The 19,019-nt window shown below is 50.1% G+C and overlaps 1 protein-coding gene across 4 annotated transcripts in view; it reads left to right on the forward strand.

The window, feature by feature from the left end:
• The window catches only part of LOC138567567 (zinc finger protein 585A-like), a 166,331-nt gene that overhangs the window by 49,562 nt on the left and 97,750 nt on the right, over positions 1–19,019 (forward strand). The window contains exon 3 of one of the 4 annotated variants that reach the window (XM_069645919.1): positions 16,195–16,347. The exons of the other annotated variants lie outside the window; for them this stretch is intronic. The gene's annotated coding sequence lies outside the window, so the exon portion shown is untranslated. The remainder of the gene's footprint in view (positions 1–16,194; positions 16,348–19,019) is intronic. 4 annotated transcript variants of the gene reach the window in all.

The following is a 19,019-nucleotide window of genomic DNA, read 5'->3' on the forward strand; positions in this document are numbered from 1 at the left end:
TGTTTTGTTTTGTTACAGTTTTAGTAGTTCTACTTAATACAACCACTTTTGCAGTTAAAGCAATACATCTGCATTGACCTGGGTAGGCTTATGACTCTTGACTTGAAATCCTGCTGAACTGGTACGCAGTAATCCGATATAAGACTTTAAATTCTACTTTCTATCCCTTGAGTACATTTGGAATGATCTGTAGGAGCCCTTGCACTGCTTTAAGAGGCACATTTTGGGAAGTTTTATTTTTGTACCAGCGGAGAAGACCATATGCCTCACATTATACTTCTATTGATATTCTGAAAGGCCCTGCCAGAACATTGATGACCAAATCAAATGGCCTTTGTTCCTACATCCATCTATTGTTTTTCAATTTAAACTTATTTTGCCATTTTTGCTGACTCATTAGGCACATCATCATTTACTTAAACTAATCTACTCCCGGACCAAGGCTGCTCGTTTTCAGCATCTCTCCGAGCCTGTCCAGAGGAAGAGGGTTCACTGCGATAACCTTGTGGTACATTCGAAAGTCGGGACTTAACTTCCTCTCCTTAAGATCACCTTGGTACCACTCGTTTTTCTTTTTTCTTGAAATATTGTGTATTGAGAGTATGGAACTATTGTACAACAATATTAATGGTCCATACTGTGTTGACCAATGAAATATTAAATCCAAATAACCAGATCTGCTGTGCTCTATTCTAGATGTTCTGGAATTTGCTTGAGGAAAATCTTTGAAATCCCCAACAGCAGCTCATCTTGAAGGTTTAAATGAAAACGATCCAAGAGAGCCCCCTTCTGTCTCCCATCTTCACATTTCCTCATATATATATATTTTTTTTATACTACCTCTGGAGATTCATAAGATTCATGTGTGGTTCTGTGGGACCTTATGACATCCGTGGTTCCTCTCTGGGCTCCAGTGCTCATTAAGCCCAAGACCTAAAATTGTCCAGTGTTTTGTGAGCCACAGATGATTCAGAATCTGTCAGATTTGGGTCCACTGCTATTCACTTCCATCTTCAGCGAGTGAAATGAAGTATTTCATCCTATTGCATGGGTAGCATTGTCACAATGAGCAGCGTTGCTGCCATACAGCTATGTCTCAACTGTTCTGCTGTTTGAACGGGAACAACTAAATCGGCCACTTCGCGCTATCCTACACTCCCTCTCTACTTTTTCCAGCTCAGCCACACCTCAATCGCCATCTTCACATGCTCTATCACAACACTCCAACCACTTCAAACCATCCCCCAGCGCATCGCGTCACACTAAACCTACACATCACTGCTCGCACGCTGCATATCACAACAGTCAACAGCCACGAATGGCATGCCAACCAATCCATGCTTCTGATTACCTTCCACAGTACCATCTGATTTGCATTTCACTCACCCTACACACAGTTTAACACACCACATCCACACAACTCCACAAGCCAAAGCGGACCTGTATTCCTGATCCTCACACCAAATGTCCCCACGCAATTTCTACTCCTCATTCTGCAGGCCACCGTGGTCTGCCTCACAAGCAATGCTGTTGTTACCACCATTTCCACGGGGGATTTGCTTTTACTCTGTTGTTCGTTATTTAATGTGATATCAATGAAAGCCAAGCACCTCATTTTATCTGCCACTTTGAATTTGATTAACTCATTGCTTCTACTTGAGAAAGAGAAGATGGTTATTGCACCTAACAGCAATGTTGGTACATCCACACAAGATTCTTATTCAGCAAAATCTACTTGCGAAACCACAGTATGCAATTTCATCCAAACACCAGTTCACAAGCTTTATATCCTGGTGTTTGAGACCATAGAATAGGTAAACCCAATACCAAAAAGCAAACTTATTTAAAGAGAAGCAACTACAAAAGCATGTTCTGTTCACAAATGGACACGATTTGTGACGTGGTATTTAAGGAAGACCCATTTACTGAATTAATGATGATGGCAGACGTATTTCTTAATGTAGAAAGGATGGTTTAGGGTACACCTCTGTGGAGGCCTACCTGGCAGCATTTGTTACATGCATGAAGTCTACAGTGCAGAGTTCTTTAGAGTATGCAAGAGTATAGAATGTGCAGTGAAACTGCACAAAGGACACAGTGTTCTAATGTTCAAATCTTGGTATTGGTTGAATTGCTGCAATGTCTTTGAGCACTCAATAAAACCCAACCATCCAGTAGTGTGAATGGTGATTTATTGTGTTCACAGCATTTCGACCAATCGGTCGTTCTCAAGGCAATAACTAATTGGGATAACTCCCTTATGGTATAGTTTCTGACACTTGCGTATTTAGCATGTGTCAAATCCTCGGTGGTAACCTAGGAGGCTCTGAATGAGGCCCATCACCAGACCTCTATGACCATACAACCTCTGCATTCGAGCCACCAGCACTTCAATTGCCATGACGAAAAGTAATGGCGAGAGCGGGCACCCTTGTCTGGTGCTTCGCCCTAGTTTGAAGAGGTTGGATTGCGTGCCGCTGATGCCCATCTGGGTGCTTGAACCTGCATACAGAAGCCGCACCGTGGACAGGAAGTACGCCAGAACCCCCAGCTGGGACAGCACCTCAAACAAGTAGTTCCATTCCACAGTTGTTCTCACAGCCGTTATTTCCCTATAGCCTTGTTCATGCCTTACCAGTGCTGCCAGGTGCCCGCCCGGGCTGCCCTCCTCCCCGTATTTGTGGGCCATCGCTGGCTGGGCTAAGGATCTTACCTCCCTAGTGTGTAGAAGCGGTCCAGTACTTCCCTCAGTTTATTGAGAGAGCCTGGTGTGCTCCCTCTGTCTACCTCCCCCTCCTACCTTTGATTTCAAGCTCTGTGTCATTTAGCTGCCTATGTATCAATTTTAACACCCCCACTTCCAGTGACATACACCCACCACGGAGCACCACTTTAAACGCCTCCCACACCATACCCTTTCCCAGTACCGTGCCCAGGTTCTCACAGAAGCAATCCTTGACTAGGCTGTGGATCTCACTCCTGAACACTAATCCAACATTGCTGCTGGCTTGAACCTCCAGTGGGGGCGGCGTCATGCCAGATCCAGGCGCATGGACCACAGCACCGGGGAGTGGTCCGAAAGAGATCTTGGGAGCAGCACACTGTCCTCAGTCTGGTGCACAAGGTAGGGGCCTGCAAGGATATAATCTAGCTGGGCCGAAGTGTTGTGGGCTGTAGAGGGGTGTGAGAACTCCTCCCCTTCCGGTTTTAACAACCTCCAGACATCCCCCAAGTCTAGTGTGTTCATGGCGCTGAGAACCGCTTCACCTGCTCTGGAGCATCGTCGCTCCCCTCCAGATCTGTCCTTACGCGGATCTAGTGTCGCATTAAGGTCTCCCGCTCACACTGTTAGTATGCAAGTATTTTTGGCAGTTCCCCGACAAAGTATTAATAATTCAGGGTCGTCCGCTTTCGGGCCGTATATGTTAACAAATGTGAGCATCGTGGTACCCCGGCATGCAGATGTTGTGCTGTTGTTCCTGTTAAATTACCAGAACCTGCTGACAAGTCGACCACTTGAGCTGAAACTGAAGAGGAAGATGAAGAAATGACAGCCATAGCGATTTCTGGAAAGCCTGCTGTGTAATCAGAGCCTGCCATTACCATTCCTTCCAAGCAACCTGGGGATCCAAAAAGGATGACCCAGAGCCTTGTGTGATCCAATAGAATCAAGAAGACCTACATTTTGAGCCTTCCCTTGGCGTGCTGTGACCTTGCCGGGTTGCAATACCCTGGGACCTCGAGCCATTGCGTGGTGCACAGTCTTCGGTATTCACGTTCACGCTGAATCTTTGGTGGCATACTTCTGGACCTCCAGAGACTTGATTTGAATCCTTGAAGTGCCCTCACCAGAGTGTTGGACCAAATTAGCAACGAGAATCCGATATTCAGTCTTCTCTTGGCTCCTGAAAGGGCACCAAAACCATAGAACCGCATCCAGCCATGAAGAACCCTTGCCGGGAGCCTTCCCCATTGATCCCTGCTGCAAATTCCCTTCCAGTGTCAGGTGTTCAGTCTTCACAACAAGGAATTCGACTGGGATTTTGGCTGCAGATTCTGAAGACGTCCTGCTGCAAAATCTTCTTCTGTGTGGGCTGGGGTATTACTTACCTTTTTAAGCCTTTTGGGATTCCTGTGAAGCTTTTGGGGTGATTCATGTGATTGGGAGCCCTCTCATCCAGTTCACCGAGGCCCATTGCTGGAGTCTCCCTGGGGTGTCTTGTCTGAAGTCCCTGGGACCTATCTAGCACTCTAAAGTAAAATACAACCTTGTTTGAACATCTTTCCTCATGCATTCTGACTATTCCTACATCTGTGCCTATCCTGACATGTCTGTTGGCCACTAGAAACCTAGTGAGACTCTCCTGCCATCAAGGACACTCATGCTCCAAGAATAGGGAAGGACTTATAAGGTTTTGGCCTTTTGCCTAGTAAATGCAACAAGTGTTTGAAAGTTTGTAATAGAGTTGGTTTGGTAACTGCCCCTCTGAAATATGAGCAGTTACAAAATTCCTTACTATCCTTTGAATGTGTTTTGCCATTCTTAAAAGTATATAATGGGTTATTTTGCTCACCTGTGAATTGGCTCCGCCACTTCCCAAAAGTAATGCTGTTGGCTTCACCTAACTATTTCTTTCAGAATATAAGTGTATATGTTTACCAACTGGGTCTTGCTTCCACTGACTTGCTGGTTAGCCTGTCTACAATAAGTTTGCCTTGGGTTTTACTTGCATTGAATAGCTGTGTGCAATTCTTATTATGTGCATTGTGGGTTTTACTAACTGTGGTCTGCCTTGTGCCATCCTAAAAATAGTGTAATGAGTTAGTGCTTATCTCAATCTGTGTTCCACTGAGCTGCAACTCTAATCGTTTATTCTCCAGCATGGGGTCTGGCATGGATTCACATGCTCATGAATATTCCCCGTCGTCAGGCTGGGAATCCTCGGTAAAGAAAAAATCAGTATCAGTATCAGTTTCGTTTCTGATCTGTCTTTCGTAGTAGTAACCAATCACTGATCTTTGCGTCATACTGACCACAGCCAATGACTGCCCTCTACCTAAGCCCCGCCTCTGGCAGACATCTTCAGATTTTTACCGCACGTTCAAGTGTTGGGATCCTCGTCCTATTGCTCTCGAGCGTTAGTGCTATTTTTCACGTTTTTTCTCAAAAAATTTCTTTCGGTCAAAAGAGCCTCAAGCTCCACCGTTTCTTCATCCGATCAACGGGGACCCGTGTCGGATTCGTCTACGCCCCTCAAGGGTGAAGATTTCGTCGAGCCACGCTTTTGGAGGACTCCAGAAGTTTCTCAGGCCCATCTCGGACATGGCCCAGGAGAAGGGAAGCTCGACGCCCGGAAAGCTGTTCAGGGTCTGCCCTGGATGCCAGCTTCAGAATGTCTTTAAGGAGGACGAACACTCCCTTTGTCTTTACTGCCTACATGAGGACAAGACGCACGTGGAGAAGGACTGTGCGTTTTGCGGCAATATGTCGGAGCGGACCATGAAGGACCGCCATCAATGTCTCGCCAACTGGCTGGAAGGAAAGAGCCCGTCAGGCGAGAAGAAGAAGTCCGGGCGGTCTTCTAAGACCTTTGAGGGCGCCCCGGCGACGGGGGTCCAACAGAAGGCCAAGCACTGCGAGTCCGCTGGCACCGGGAGCGCCAAACGGTCGGGCTCTACAGGCGCCAGGCAGGGCGCATCCTCCCCGGCACCATCAACCACGAGCCAACGCTCTGGCTCAGGTAAGAGGAAGGCCGAGCACCCGGCGAAGCTCCTGGAGAGACCCCGGTCGAGCTCGAAGGCCCCATCGGAGGGGGAGCGAGGCGGTGACCCTCCCCCCAAGGAGAAGGCGGTGAGTGCACCTAAGGTGGGTAAAGCCTTAATCCATCTGGCCAAGGCCTCTATCGAGACAGTCACGGCGGCCCTGGCTCAGCCTGTGGAGGCTACACCAGTGGTGGCGACCTCGGGGCCCAGAGTCTCCCTGCCACCGCGGGGGGAGTCCTCTTTCATGCCCATCGACAGGACCCCCGTGAAACCTCCGGCGGAGAAGAAAAAGGGGGGGCAGGAGGTCGTCGTGGATTCGGCCTCAACCTCTGAGGAAGAGCTGATCGAAGTCTTAAGCCACGGCGTTGGCATGGAAGAAGACCAGCCCGTCGGGAGGGACCCCGATGTAGGAGACGACGAGAACGTCGAGGGTGCCGACGGGGCTCCTGACCGCCCGTTGGACTCCCCTCAACCAGTGCCGCAAGACAACTTGGCGGCCATTTTGTTGGCTATACAGTCCTTATGCTCGGAGATGACGACGAGACTGCCGTTACCACCAACGGAGGAACCGTTCCCGACGGGGGACCCGGAGCCAGGCCCTTCTGGGAGCCCTCCCCCTAAGAGAAGAAGGATTCATCCTCCACCTCCTTTTCAGCCATCACGCCCTGTTCAGCCCTCCTCCCCGTCCACGACACGTGGGGACTGACACGGCCGCGACGGGTACAGGCGACGAGGTTTACGACGAGGATCTCACGTCGTCACCTCCCACCCGGGCTTCCCCGTCCGACGAGATTGGATCGTTTCACTCCATGATCGCCAGAGCATCCGAGCTTTTCCAGCTCTGCCCGGAAGAGAAGAAGGAAGGTTTCCTTTATCAACGGCGCAAGGCCAAGAGGAAGACGGTCCTCGCTGTACCTCTACTGGACGATATTTGGGATGAGGGCCTCGCCCTCCTCAAGAACCCATCCACGACGCCGGCTAGAAGGGATCGGTACGAGAAGAAGTACCGGGTCCCGGACGCGGCCCCCTTGTGCCTTCGGGCACAGCCGACCCCGGACTCGGTCGTCTCCGCGGCGGCCAGGAAGAAAGCGGGGGGGGGAGCGCGGCCTCTACGTCTACCTCCCCGCCGGACAGCGAGGGAAAGAAATTAGACACGATGGGACGCAGTCATCTCGTCGGCAGCGACGACGGTTAAGGCGGCCAATGCCTTGGCTATTGTAGCCCGCTATGACAGGGAGTTGTGGTACAAACTGGCCCCCCTGCTCGACTTCCTACCAGACGACAAGAGGGCAGACGCCCTAGAGATCTTGCAGGAAGGAGAGGTGGCGTCGGACCACGCCATTACGATTGCGACAGACATCGCTGACACTAGATTTCGCCAGTTGGGCAACGGCGTGTGCCTTAGGCGGCGTGGATGGCTCAAGGCTACTGACTTCCGTCAGGACGTGCAGACCAGAGTCTTGGACATGCCGTTCGACGGAAACAACCTGTTTGGGAAAACAGTGGACGATTCCCTTCAAGCCATCAAGGCGGACACGGAGACGGCCTGGGCTCTTGGGGTTCTCCAGCAACGGCGGCCGCCCTTTCGGAGAGGCGGAGGCAAACAGGGTGCCTCCAAAGGTTCCAGCGGCGGATTTTCCACCTACCGTCAAGCGGCCCGTTCGTCGTCACAGGAAGCTTACAGGGGACGAGGGAAGTCAGGCGGACCCCGCCATCGTCGCCAAGGAGGACAAGGCGGCAAAGCCTCATCGAAGCAGGACTGAACCGGCCGTGGGGTCGGGCCCCCACCGAAGCACCCCGGTGGGAGGCCGGCTGGCGAGCTTCGTCAGCGTGTGGGAGTCCATCTCCACCGACCGTTGGGTGCTGGACGCCCTAGCTCAGGGTCACGCGCTCGAGTTTCTAAAGAGGTGCCCGCGCGTCCCCCCTGTGGCCAGGAAAGAACATCACGTCCCTCAACTTCTCTTGGAGGTAAAGGCGTGCTCAAGAAGGGTGCCATCGAGCTCGTCCCAAAGAGGCTTCGGGGCTCTGGAGTTTACTCCAGATACTTCCTCGTGAAGAAGAAGACGGGAGGATGGCGTCCCATCCTGGACCTACGACGACTGAACAAATTCATCAAGGCACAGAAGATCCGGATGGTCACCCTCCAACACGTCCTGGGTCAACTGGAGGAGGGCGATTTCCTGTCGTCGTTGGATTTGGAGGATGCCTACTTCCATATTCCCATCCTAAAGGGACACCGAAAGTTTCTCAGGTTCGTGGTCCAAGGGCGTCCCTACCAGTTCAGAGCCCTTCCCTTCGGATTGAGGTCCGCACCCAGGGTGTTCACCAAGTGCCTCGCACCGGTGGCGGCGCAGCTGCACCGAGAGGGGATCCACGTCTACCCCTACCTGGACGACTGGCTCATCCGAGCAAAGACGAAGGAGCTCGCCGTGGAGCACACGGCAAGGACCGTCCAACTACTCACGGACCTGGGATTCTCCATAAACTACGCCAAGTCCCACCTGGTGCCCGCGCAAGACGCACAGTTTCTGGGAGCGAAGCTCGACAGTGTCGCCTCTGGCCTCTCCGTCGGAGGAAAGGACGAGGGCCATCTTGGGCAAGGTGCAGCGGATGCTGGTTGCGGACGCGGCCAGGGTGAGGTCCATCAAGTCCCTCCTTGGAATGATGTCTTCTTGCATCTATCTCATCCGCCTGTGCAGGCTCCGGGAGCGCCCGTTGCAGGAGTTCCTGGACGCGCGCTGGATCCAGACGACGGGCAGCTTCGAGGAGAGGATCACACTCGACGAGAGTTTCCGATGAGCGATCCGGTGGTGGGGCACCCGCGCGCATCTGACAGCGGGCATGGACTTCCAGACCCCGGCCACCCGGAGACAGTGACCACGGATGCCTCCCTGGAAGGGTGGGGAGCGCACACCGAAAATCTGCATGCGAGAGGCCTTTGGCTTCCGACGGAGAAGTCCCTCCATATCAACGTCCTGGAGCTCCGTGCAGTGTTTTGGGCCCTCGGGTCCTTTCTTCCGTCTCTCAAGGGCAAGGTGGTGAGGATCTTCACCGACAACACCACCACCATGTTCTACATCAGGAAGCAGGGCGGAACCAGGTCCCCAGCCCTGTCCAAGGAGGCGCAGGATCTGTGGCATTGGGCCGTCGCCCAAGGGATGTGTCTGGTGCCGTTTCATCTTGCAGGGATAAAAAACACCATCGCCGACTCGCTTAGCAGAGAGCTGCGCTCGTGCCACGAGTGGGGAACTACGACCGGATCTAGTGGACCGCCTCTTCCGACGGTGGGGCACACCCCAGATCAATCTGTTCGCGACGGCGACGAACTCCAAGTGCCGGAGGTTCGCCAGCAGGTTTCCCCAGCCGAGGCGCATGGGCGATGCTTTCTCGTTGCCCTGGGAGGGCCTGTTTCTATACGCGTTCCCTCCATTGCCATTACTGATCCGGCTCATCAACCAGCTCAAGAGGTCACGGTGCAGGATGATCCTTGTCGCACCTGCGTGGCCGAGGCAGATATGGTTCCCGGACCTTCTGGACTTCAGCGTCCCCATCAATCAAGCTGCCAGTGGACGCGGATCTTCTCTCCAGGGAAGGAGGCGCCATCCTCCATCACGACCCGAAGTCGCTGAACTTGCAGGCCTGGCTCCTGCAGCGTTAGAGTTTGGAGGATACGACATACCGGCCGACTGCAGAGAGGTTCTTGCAAAGGCCAGGGCGTCCTCAACTCTTAAATGCTATGGACACAAATGGAAGAGGTTCTCTGTCTGGTGCCACGCACAGAAGATTAACCCTCTACAGATTACGGTTCCCCAGGTACTGCCGTACCTTCTGACGCTGGCCAAGGCTGGACTGGCGCACGCGTCCATCAAGATTCATCATGCTGCGATCTCCCGATACACCAGAACCACGGGGTGGACGTCTTTGTGGTCTCATCGTCTGGTGAAAGAATTCATGAAGGGACTGTTCAGATCGTTCCCGCCGGTGAAGGCTCCGGCCCCTGCGTGGGAGCTCAACGTGGTGCTGACCAAGCTCATGGGACCTTCGTTCGAGCCTCTGCACTCGGCTCCGTTGAAGTTCTTGTCGTGGAAAACAGCGTTTCTTGTGGCCATCACCTCCGCACGAAGAGTGGGAGAGATCCAGGCCCTTTCCTGCAAGCCCCCGTACTTGACTTTTCACGACACAAGGGTATTGCTCAGGACGCACCCCTCCTTCATGCCCAAGGTACCGTCGGACTTCCACCTCAACGAACCCTTGGTGTTGCCTGTTTTCTTCCCGTCGCCTTTGTCGCCGGCCGAAAGGACTTTGCACTCGCTGGATGTGGCTAGAGCGCTGAAGTTTTACGTGGACCGCACAAAGTGTTTTCGGAAGACGTCACAACTTTTTGTGAACTTTGGACCTGTCAATCAGAGGAAGGCACTCTCAAAGGCCTCCATTTCCAGATGGCTCTCCGGCTGTATCATGTACTGTCATCGGTTGGCAAACCGACCGCTGCCTGGCCGTCCGAGCGCCCATTCCACCAGAGCGATCGCAGCTACCACAGCGTTCCTATCTGGTGTGCCCTTGCTGGACATCTGCAGGGCTGCTACGTGGAGGTCGACGCACACCTTCACGAAATTCTACTGCGTCGATCGGGATTCCAGGGAGGAGTCCAGGGTCGGCCAAGCAGTGCTGCGTAATCTGTTCGCCTAAGGTGAGCCTGGTGAGGAGGTAAGAATTGCTTAATGTTGAGTTAGATGTAATGCTTAATGTTGAGCCTTTGCCACCTCCCGTGGTTGTGCATGTGTGTACTGCTATGTATTCTTTATTCATGAGCATGTGAATCCATGCCAGACCCCATGCTGGAGAAGGAACAAGTTACTTACCTGTAACTGTTGTTCTCCAGCATGGGTCTGGCATGGATTCACATGCCAACCCTCCCGCGTACCCCTCTGCGGCTCTTCACTTGGTCATACTGCCACTTCACGTGCTACCAAATCTGAAGATGGCTGCCAGAGGCGGGGCTTAGGTAGAGGGCAGTCATTGGCTGTGGTCAGTATGACGCAGAGATCAGTGATTGGTTACTACTACGAAAGGCAGATCAGAAACGAAACTGATACTTATTTTTTCTTTACCGAGGATTCCCAGCCTGACGACGGGGAATATTCATGAGCATGTGAATCCATGCCAGACCCATGCTGGAGAACAACAGTTACAGGTAAGTAACTTGTTCCTTACAACATTAGGACTTACCTTGTATAACTGAGGGTTATCCTGAATGTAGTTAAAGGTTTATACTGTTCTATGAATTTGTGTTTCACTATTCAGAAAAACTATACCGGTAATAGGTTTGGTTTACTAAATTCTCAAGCGGAGTGTCACTGCATGACTGATGGGGTCTTATACCCTTGAATGACTGTAAGTAATCAAAAAGTAACTTGTGGGTTTTCTCCCCCTGAATAGGTGTGTTCTATTCTGAATGTGTATGATTGGGTCTGACCTGCCTAGAAATACTGTTGGTTATACTGAACAAAGTGTATGCTTTGGTATCTTAAGCTTTGTATTGTGTTTTTTATATTGTGTTCATGATTTTATGACAAAGTACTTAACCACCAAGTTTTACCTTGGCCTATTTGTATTTATAATACTCCTTTATTGTTTATAGTTCTGGGTGTTAGTGTTTCTTTTAAACCATTTGTATGCTACAGGATCTTTGTACCTTCCTGCAACCCTCTCTCCCTCCCAAGATGAGTCTGGCTTCTCTGTCTACGCTACCAAATACTCTGGTAGTACAGCCTTATACTGAGTGGAGTTTTGTACTGTTTTAGTTGTATGGTTTTACTAAGCCCTTAGTTGGACTTTAGAAAAACTGCCCTAAAACCAGACACTGCCAAAAAAACAAAAAGAATGTCTCCAGACCATCTCCTTATTGTTTTTAAGCAGATGTGGAAGCCCTGCTGTTAAAGGGGAGCGATAGAACATGTCCTGGCTCCCCAGGTAGACCAGGGTATCTTTTCAATATACTTCCTTGTATCCAACCATGCACCCTGTATGTAAACCCTCAAGGTTCAGGATGACAACTCTGCAGGAGGTAATTCCACTGCTGAAGCACAGGGATTATATGCCACCCTTGAATATGAAAGATGAATACTTTCATATTTCAATGTTGCCAGCACACTGAAAAAGCCTGCGGTTCAAGATGGGGGTCACTTTTTATCGATTCAAAGTGCTTCCTTTCGGCATTGCCTCAGCTCCAAGGGTTTTTACCAAAGTTCTGGCAGCGGCAGCAGTTCACTCACGCAGTCTGTTTCTGACTGGCTCATGACAGGAGACTCACATCAGGGAAGTCTAGAGAACACCCAAAAGACTGTATACCTACTCTTTCAACTGGGGTTCTCTATCAAAGAAGAGTAGTCAGCCTTGTCCCCAGCCAAGTGAAACATTTTCGCAGAGCTCTGATTCGAACAGAAGACGGCCTCGTCTTCCCCCTCACACGAGAGGGTCCAAAACATGTTGTATGAAATCCCTTGGTATGTTGCCGGTCGTCAGATAACCATACAGAAAGCCATGTGGATAATAGGAATGATGGCTTCCTGCATTTTTCTGGTACCAGAAGCCTGTTTTCGCATGCGTCCTATGCAAGAGTGGCTCTTGAGCCAATGCTGTCAAGCAGTCAGTGAGATGATCTAGTGGTTGTTTAGAAAGCCCTCATTCTATCACTGCAGTGGTGGACAAGGGAAAACCTTGTGAGAGGGAAATCGTTCACCACCCCCGCAGTAAAGGCCACTCTCACCCCAGACTCATCCCCGTCAGGGTGGGGTGCTCACCTTATCCCCCAGACAGCGCACAGCATGTGGTCACAATCGGTAGCAAGAAAACATATCAACCTGTTAGAGTTACTGGCAGTGTTCAAAGCCCTTTTCAACAATAACTGCCAGGGAAGACCGTTCTAGTCCTAACGGACAGCACCACTGCCATGTTTTTCATAAGCAAACGGGAAGGAACTCGCTTTACAGTCTATCCAAACTGGCAAAAAGCATTTGGAAGCAGCCACTCAAACACATGTTCCTCCTGTCACAACATGTTCTAGGGGAACACAATCTTCTTGCAGACGTGCTCAGCAGAAACGTTCAACTACTCGTAGAACACGTGGTGTTTACACAAGCACATTTTGCACAGCGTCTTTGCAGAATCGGGGCATCCAGACATCAACTTCTTTGCGACACTGTAGAATGCACAATGCCCAGACTACCCCCCCAAAAATGTCCAAAGGGTCTTTGGTTCAAATGGTTAGGGAGATTTACTTATGCTCTTGCCTCCCCTCCCCCCTCAAACTCCTCTCCTCAACAGGATAATTCACAAGATGCACCAGGAACAAGTTACTCTAATCCTGATTACACCAATGTGGGATTGTCAGCCGTGGTTCTCCCATCTCATGAAAATGTCACTTTGACCTCCAGTGAAACTGCCTTGCCCTTACAACATACTATCCCAGGATCAAGGGACAACACTGCACCCATGTCCACAGACACTCCATTTAGCAGCTTGGCTCCTGAGGTCATAGAGCAGGCATCTCCAACTGCCTCAAAGATGTATAGACATTGTTAAAGAGGCACATAAACCAAATACCAGACACTGTTATTTCACTAAATGGAGAAACTTTGTTCTTTGGTTTGGTACTTGTACCATCAACCCAATTGGTTGTTCACTTGCAGACAGTCCTTTACCTAAATCACTTCTTTGAGTCGGGACTAGTTTTTAAAACTCACTAAACGTCCACCTTGCTGCCCTTTCTACTTATACCACCTCTCAAATCAAGGATTAATGGGGAAACTCCCTGTAATCAAAGCTTTTATGGAAGGGGTGAACAGACTTCACCCATCTATTTCTAATCCAACTCCGGGATGGGATGTGAATGTCATCCTTACTAAACGTATGGGCCCTCGTTTTGAAGCAATGCACAAAGCTGGTTTTAAGGTTCTCGCCTACAAGACTGCTTTTCTTGTTGCTATTCCTTCCTTTAGGAGGGTAAGTGACCTGCAGGTGCTCTCAATTCAAGACCCATTTGTGACTATTCATAAGGACAAAGTGGTTTTGCACACACATCCACGGTTTGCACCTAAATGTTTCTCTAAATTCCATGTGACCAATCCATAGAACTGCCTTCTTTCTTTCACAACCCAACCAATTCGGCTAAAAGGTCTCCATACACTCAATGTTGGAGAGCAGTTATGTACCACCTCAATAAATCAAAACCACTTTGAAAGACAGATTAATACTTTGGCTCCTTTGCCATTGGTAAAGAAGGGGGATCCTGTCTCAAGTCGGCAATCTCAAAATGGATTGTTAAATGTGTCCAGATGTCTCATTCTCTGTCGGTTTTACCTTTTATGCCTAGAGAACATTCTAGTTGATGGACAGAGGCGCTACTATAGCTTTCCTTGCAATTATTCCTCTAGATCAGTGGTCTTCAAACTTTTTTGGCCTGGGCGCCCTCCCCCCCCCCGTCCTGAGCAGGCCGGGCATCCCCAAACATTCCAAATGGTCAGTATGTACAAATGGCTATGAACTATTGCGTGCTGTCACCGCACCCTACGCCCAGTATAGTCCCTGGCCTCCCCCACCTTCTCCCATCAGTCGCTGGGCTCCCTCATCCCACTCCTGCCCTGGGCACTCCCCACTTGATCACAGACCCTGGGCTCTCCCCATCCTGCTCCCACCACTATCCCATGGCTCCCGCCCATCCTGCTGCCACCACAGTCCCTGGGCTCCCACCACCCAGTTAACAACACAGTCCGCGGGCCAGTGGCGACTGGTGAATTTATTTAAGTGAAGGGGCATAAAAATGTCCCCGAAAAGTGCCATATCAACCAAGCGCAGTGAGGGAGCCCAAATCAATGAAGAGGGTTCGGGGGGGTTTTCAGCCGTGAATTCTTTTAAAATAATGAATTAAAATGTTGCATTGTATAGCATACTTTAAAGATACCATCCCTGTCCACTGAGCCTAACACAACATGATTGTGTGTATGCAAGGCGATGGGGTGCCAAGGGGGGTTGGGGGGGAAGCATGGTATTTTTGACTGGACATCTAGGATGGATATCGAGTAGAAAAAAATAACATCCCTGTCCCCTGGGCTCCACAGCGCCTCAGAAAGAGAGCTGATTTTGGCAGGTGGGTAAGGGAATTGTGCAACATAGGCATTTAGCCATTTTTTAAATGCTTTTTGTTGTACAACACACCTTCCTCTCCTCTATGCCCCCACTTGCCAAAATCAGCTCAACGGACCAAAACAAATGCACACATTCACACAGCAATCTGTCATTCACACAAGCATCCATCACCATACACTCACTCGTAACACAAGCATACACGCATCCATACACATTTAAATAAAACAGAAATTAACATAAACATGCATTCTGCAGGGGCTTGTGCGTGGGTGTTGAAACACCCTGCTTCAGGCTGCTCTGTCCGTATCTGAGAGGAGGCACAGGAGTTCCCCTTTGCACATACAGACCTGCAGTGCCCCAACCAGCATTTCCAATGAGCTATGCCAGGCTGGCAAAGCAAAACGCCCCCAGCCTTGCATGGCTCAGTGAGCATGTGCGGCTGGGGAACTGAACTGTCAAAGGGAAACACTATTTCCCTTTGACAGTTCAGCCAGCCTAAGAGCACCCCCTCAGCTGGAAAAAGCAACTGAGGGAGTGCTCATTGTTTCACTGTGCTGGCTGCTTAGCTCCTCCATAATGGGTGAGGGAGCCATTGGGTGGGGCGCCCCTTGCCATTCTGGATGAGCCGCCAGGCTCGGACTGGCCTTTAGAGCAATAGGGCAATGTCTATACCAAAAATGCAAAAGGCTAGGTGGGCCAGTCAAAATGGGCAACCTTTTTGGCCAATGTGGGGCAGTTTGAGTTACTTAACTATGCAGCTAGTAATTTTGACCATTGTTGCTCAATAAATATTCTTTTGTTTTTTTAACACTTTTTTTTTTTTATTTTTTTTTTTACTTTTGTTTATTGGCAGTAAGTTAAGACAGGCACAGCACAGATGACATAGCAATAAGCTAGCAACACTGCATCACAAGAGGCAGTACAACATGGCTAAATTCAACATTTCAGGTTAGGGACGATTGATGTCTTGGAGAGGCGCAAAAAGGAAGGAGAGTTACACTGTACATGGCGTGTTGGGCTGTACTGGAGGGGGAGTCGCCCTCCATTCCATTTCGTCTCTATCCAGGTAGCTACAGAATTCTGACCACATGTTTTTGGAGCACGATGAGATTGGCAGGGATCCAATGTATTCTTTGCACATTTGTATCCAGGTAAGGGCTTTCAGCCACAACATAAGGGTGGGGGGGATTATGGTGCTTCCAGCATTGCAATATACATCTTTTGGCAACAATGGCACTTACATTTAAGAATTTTGACATTTTACTTACATTTTCCCCTTCACAGATAACAAACAGGGCTAGAGGGTCCATATGCACCGGGGAACCAATAATTTCGGAGAGCGCCTCCGTCACAGCCACCCTGAACGTGCTGATCGCAGGACCAAAACATGTGTGTGATCTGCTTCGCAGGATTTGCATTTGAGGCATATGAGTCGGGGTACGTGTGAATTTTGCCACTCTGTACGGTGTTTAATAGAGCCTATTGAGGAGTTTGAATTGTATGCAGCGGAATCTGGCGCTAAGGGAGACTTTGTGCGTGTGTGCGCACATTTTGCCCCACAGTTCATCGGTTATTTCCGTTTCAAGCTCCCTAGCCGATGCTTCAGGTGGTTTGAGAGACTTATCCACTGTTTCCTCCAGCTGCATTTTGTACAAATTGGATATAATACCCTTGGCGCCTGCAGAGTTTGCTATATATTGGAGTTCGGGTGAGTCTGGGGGTTCGTCTGGGTATGAGGGCCGCATAGCTCGTACCGCTGCTCTAAGCCTGTAGTACTGTAGCATTTCGAGCGAAGAGTTAGTGTTCTGGTTGCCATGTTTGAGGGGTGATAAACGTACCATTAGGGAAGAGGTCAGCAAGGGCTCGATAGCCCAGATTCTCCCAGTGTCGTAAGAGGTGTTGGTCATGTGTGGGGGGTGGGAGGGAGTCTGGGAAATTGCCATATGGGAAGCCACTTATAGTATGGGTGTTGCTCTTGCTCGGGGCACAGGATACCACTCCAAGCCCTGATCGTGGTGGCCACCGGGTCTGCCTGGGCATCTGTTTGTAATGTGCGGTGCAATAATAGGGTCATGATGTTGGTCCCACCCCCGCCAGTTTCTCAAGTTTTACATGAGGGGGCCGGATTCTGGAACGTGTACCAGTGAGAGGCGTGTTGGGCCTGTGCCGCGTTCCAGTACAGACAGATGTCTGGGGCTGTGAGCCCCCCCTTATCATATGGTAAAGTCATGTGTTGCCACTTCTTGCGGAAATTGTGCGCACTCCGAGTGGAGCCTCTTAAAGTATTGCATCCCGGGCCAGACTGGTACGTTAGTGAAGATGTAAAGGAGCTTGGGGACCACTATCATCTTTATTAGAGAGAGTCTGCCCGCCAGGGATAGCGGTAGATTGCACCATTTGGAGAACTTGGAGACGACGAGCTGAGCCATAGCCTCGTAGCTGGCCGTTAGTAGGGAAGGTTTGGTTAGCGACACCTGTACCCCGAGATACCTGACACCACCCGTGGACCAGCGTAGGGGATACTCGCATGCCGGTTGTTGAGTTGCTATAGTGAGAGGGAACATTTCAGATTTAGAATAGTTGATTGTGAACCTGGAGTACGTGCTGATTTTGGTAATGTCACGGATGATCGGGTCTAGATATGTGGAGGGGTTTCTGATATATATAAGAGCACGTCATCCGCGTAAAGTGAGATGATTTCCAGTGTCCAGTAACTGAATGCCTTTATCGATGTGACGCCCTCTTACATGGTCAGCCATGGGTTCGATAGCAAGCGCAAAAAGGAGGGGGGGAGAATGGACATCCCTGGCGAGTACCACAGTGTAACGTGAAGGGAGAGGAGGGAACAGAGTTTACAAGGACCCTAGCCAGTGGGCCCGTGTATAAGAGTTTTATGTAAGACATCATATTCGGCCCCACTCCCATCTTCTCCAGCACGGCCCATAGATATTGCCATGAGACCATATCAAAAGCCTTTTAGGCATCTAGTGTTACCGCCACAGCATCAGCGTTCGAGTCAATTCTGGACATCACATTAAATAGGCGGCAGATGTTGAGTGCCGTGGATCGACCGGGAATGAATCCACTCTGGTCTGCATGGACCATGTGGGACATGAAAGGGAGAAACCTGTTTGCGATTATCTTGGCAAAGATTTTCATGTCAGTATTAATAAGGGCTAGGGGCCTGTAGGACCCGCACTCATCGGGGGGTTTCCCAGGTTTGGGGAGGACTGTTATTAAGGCTTCCCTTAAGGAGGGGGGGGGTGTTTAATCGAAGTGATTCGGCCCAGACCCCGTGTAGAGCAGGCGCTAATATGGCCACGTGCTCCTGGTAAAACTCAGAGGTGAGGCCATCCTGGCCAGGAGCCTTGTTTTTGGGAAGGTCTGATATCACCTGGACTATCTTGCCCAAGTGAACGGAGTGTCGACTCGCTCCCTGGTGTCCTGGGAGATAAGGGTCATAGGAATGCTTTCCAGCAGGTTGTCCAAGTCCTGGGCTGAGTGTTCAGGCTGGGGACCATATAGATTGGCATAAAAGCTAGCGAATGTGTCTAGAATGGATTGGTCTGACCAGTGCCTCAGCCCGTTCTCATCTATAATGCTATCAATTCGGGTCTTACCACCCTCAGCACGCGCCAGCCTGGCCAGGGTTCTGCCCGGTCTGTCCCCCTCCCCATATTTACGGGCAGCAATGGGGCAAGCATAGTATTGCACCTCTCTTATGGCATGTGACTCAAACTGTTCCAGTTCTGATCGACCCCAGTAATCCTAGCTGGGATCAGGAGTGGAGAGGTATTCCTGTTCTAGGGCTTTAAGTTTAGTTTCAGTATTGTTTAGGGCTTGCCTTATGGCTTTCAGGACTCCAGCGTCCCTAGAGATGCACATCCCTCTGATGTAAACCTTAAATGCCTCCCATGTGTCAGATGCTCTGTTATTTTCAAAGAATGTGGTTATGTCCGCTAGGATCTCAGCTTTGAAGACAATGTCAGATAGGGCGGCGGCTTTAAAGCACCAGGAAGGTCAATTTAACATATCTTTTTATTAGTATTTTTAAACATATCAACACATAAAAAGTATCACAATTTGCTTACGTTTTAACAAAAAACACC

The sequence above is a fragment of the Ambystoma mexicanum genome, chromosome 2p, assembly GCF_040938575.1.
Source record: "Ambystoma mexicanum isolate Mex_15411 chromosome 2p, UKY_AmexF1_1, whole genome shotgun sequence".
Classification (NCBI taxonomy): Eukaryota; Metazoa; Chordata; class Amphibia; order Caudata; family Ambystomatidae; genus Ambystoma; species Ambystoma mexicanum.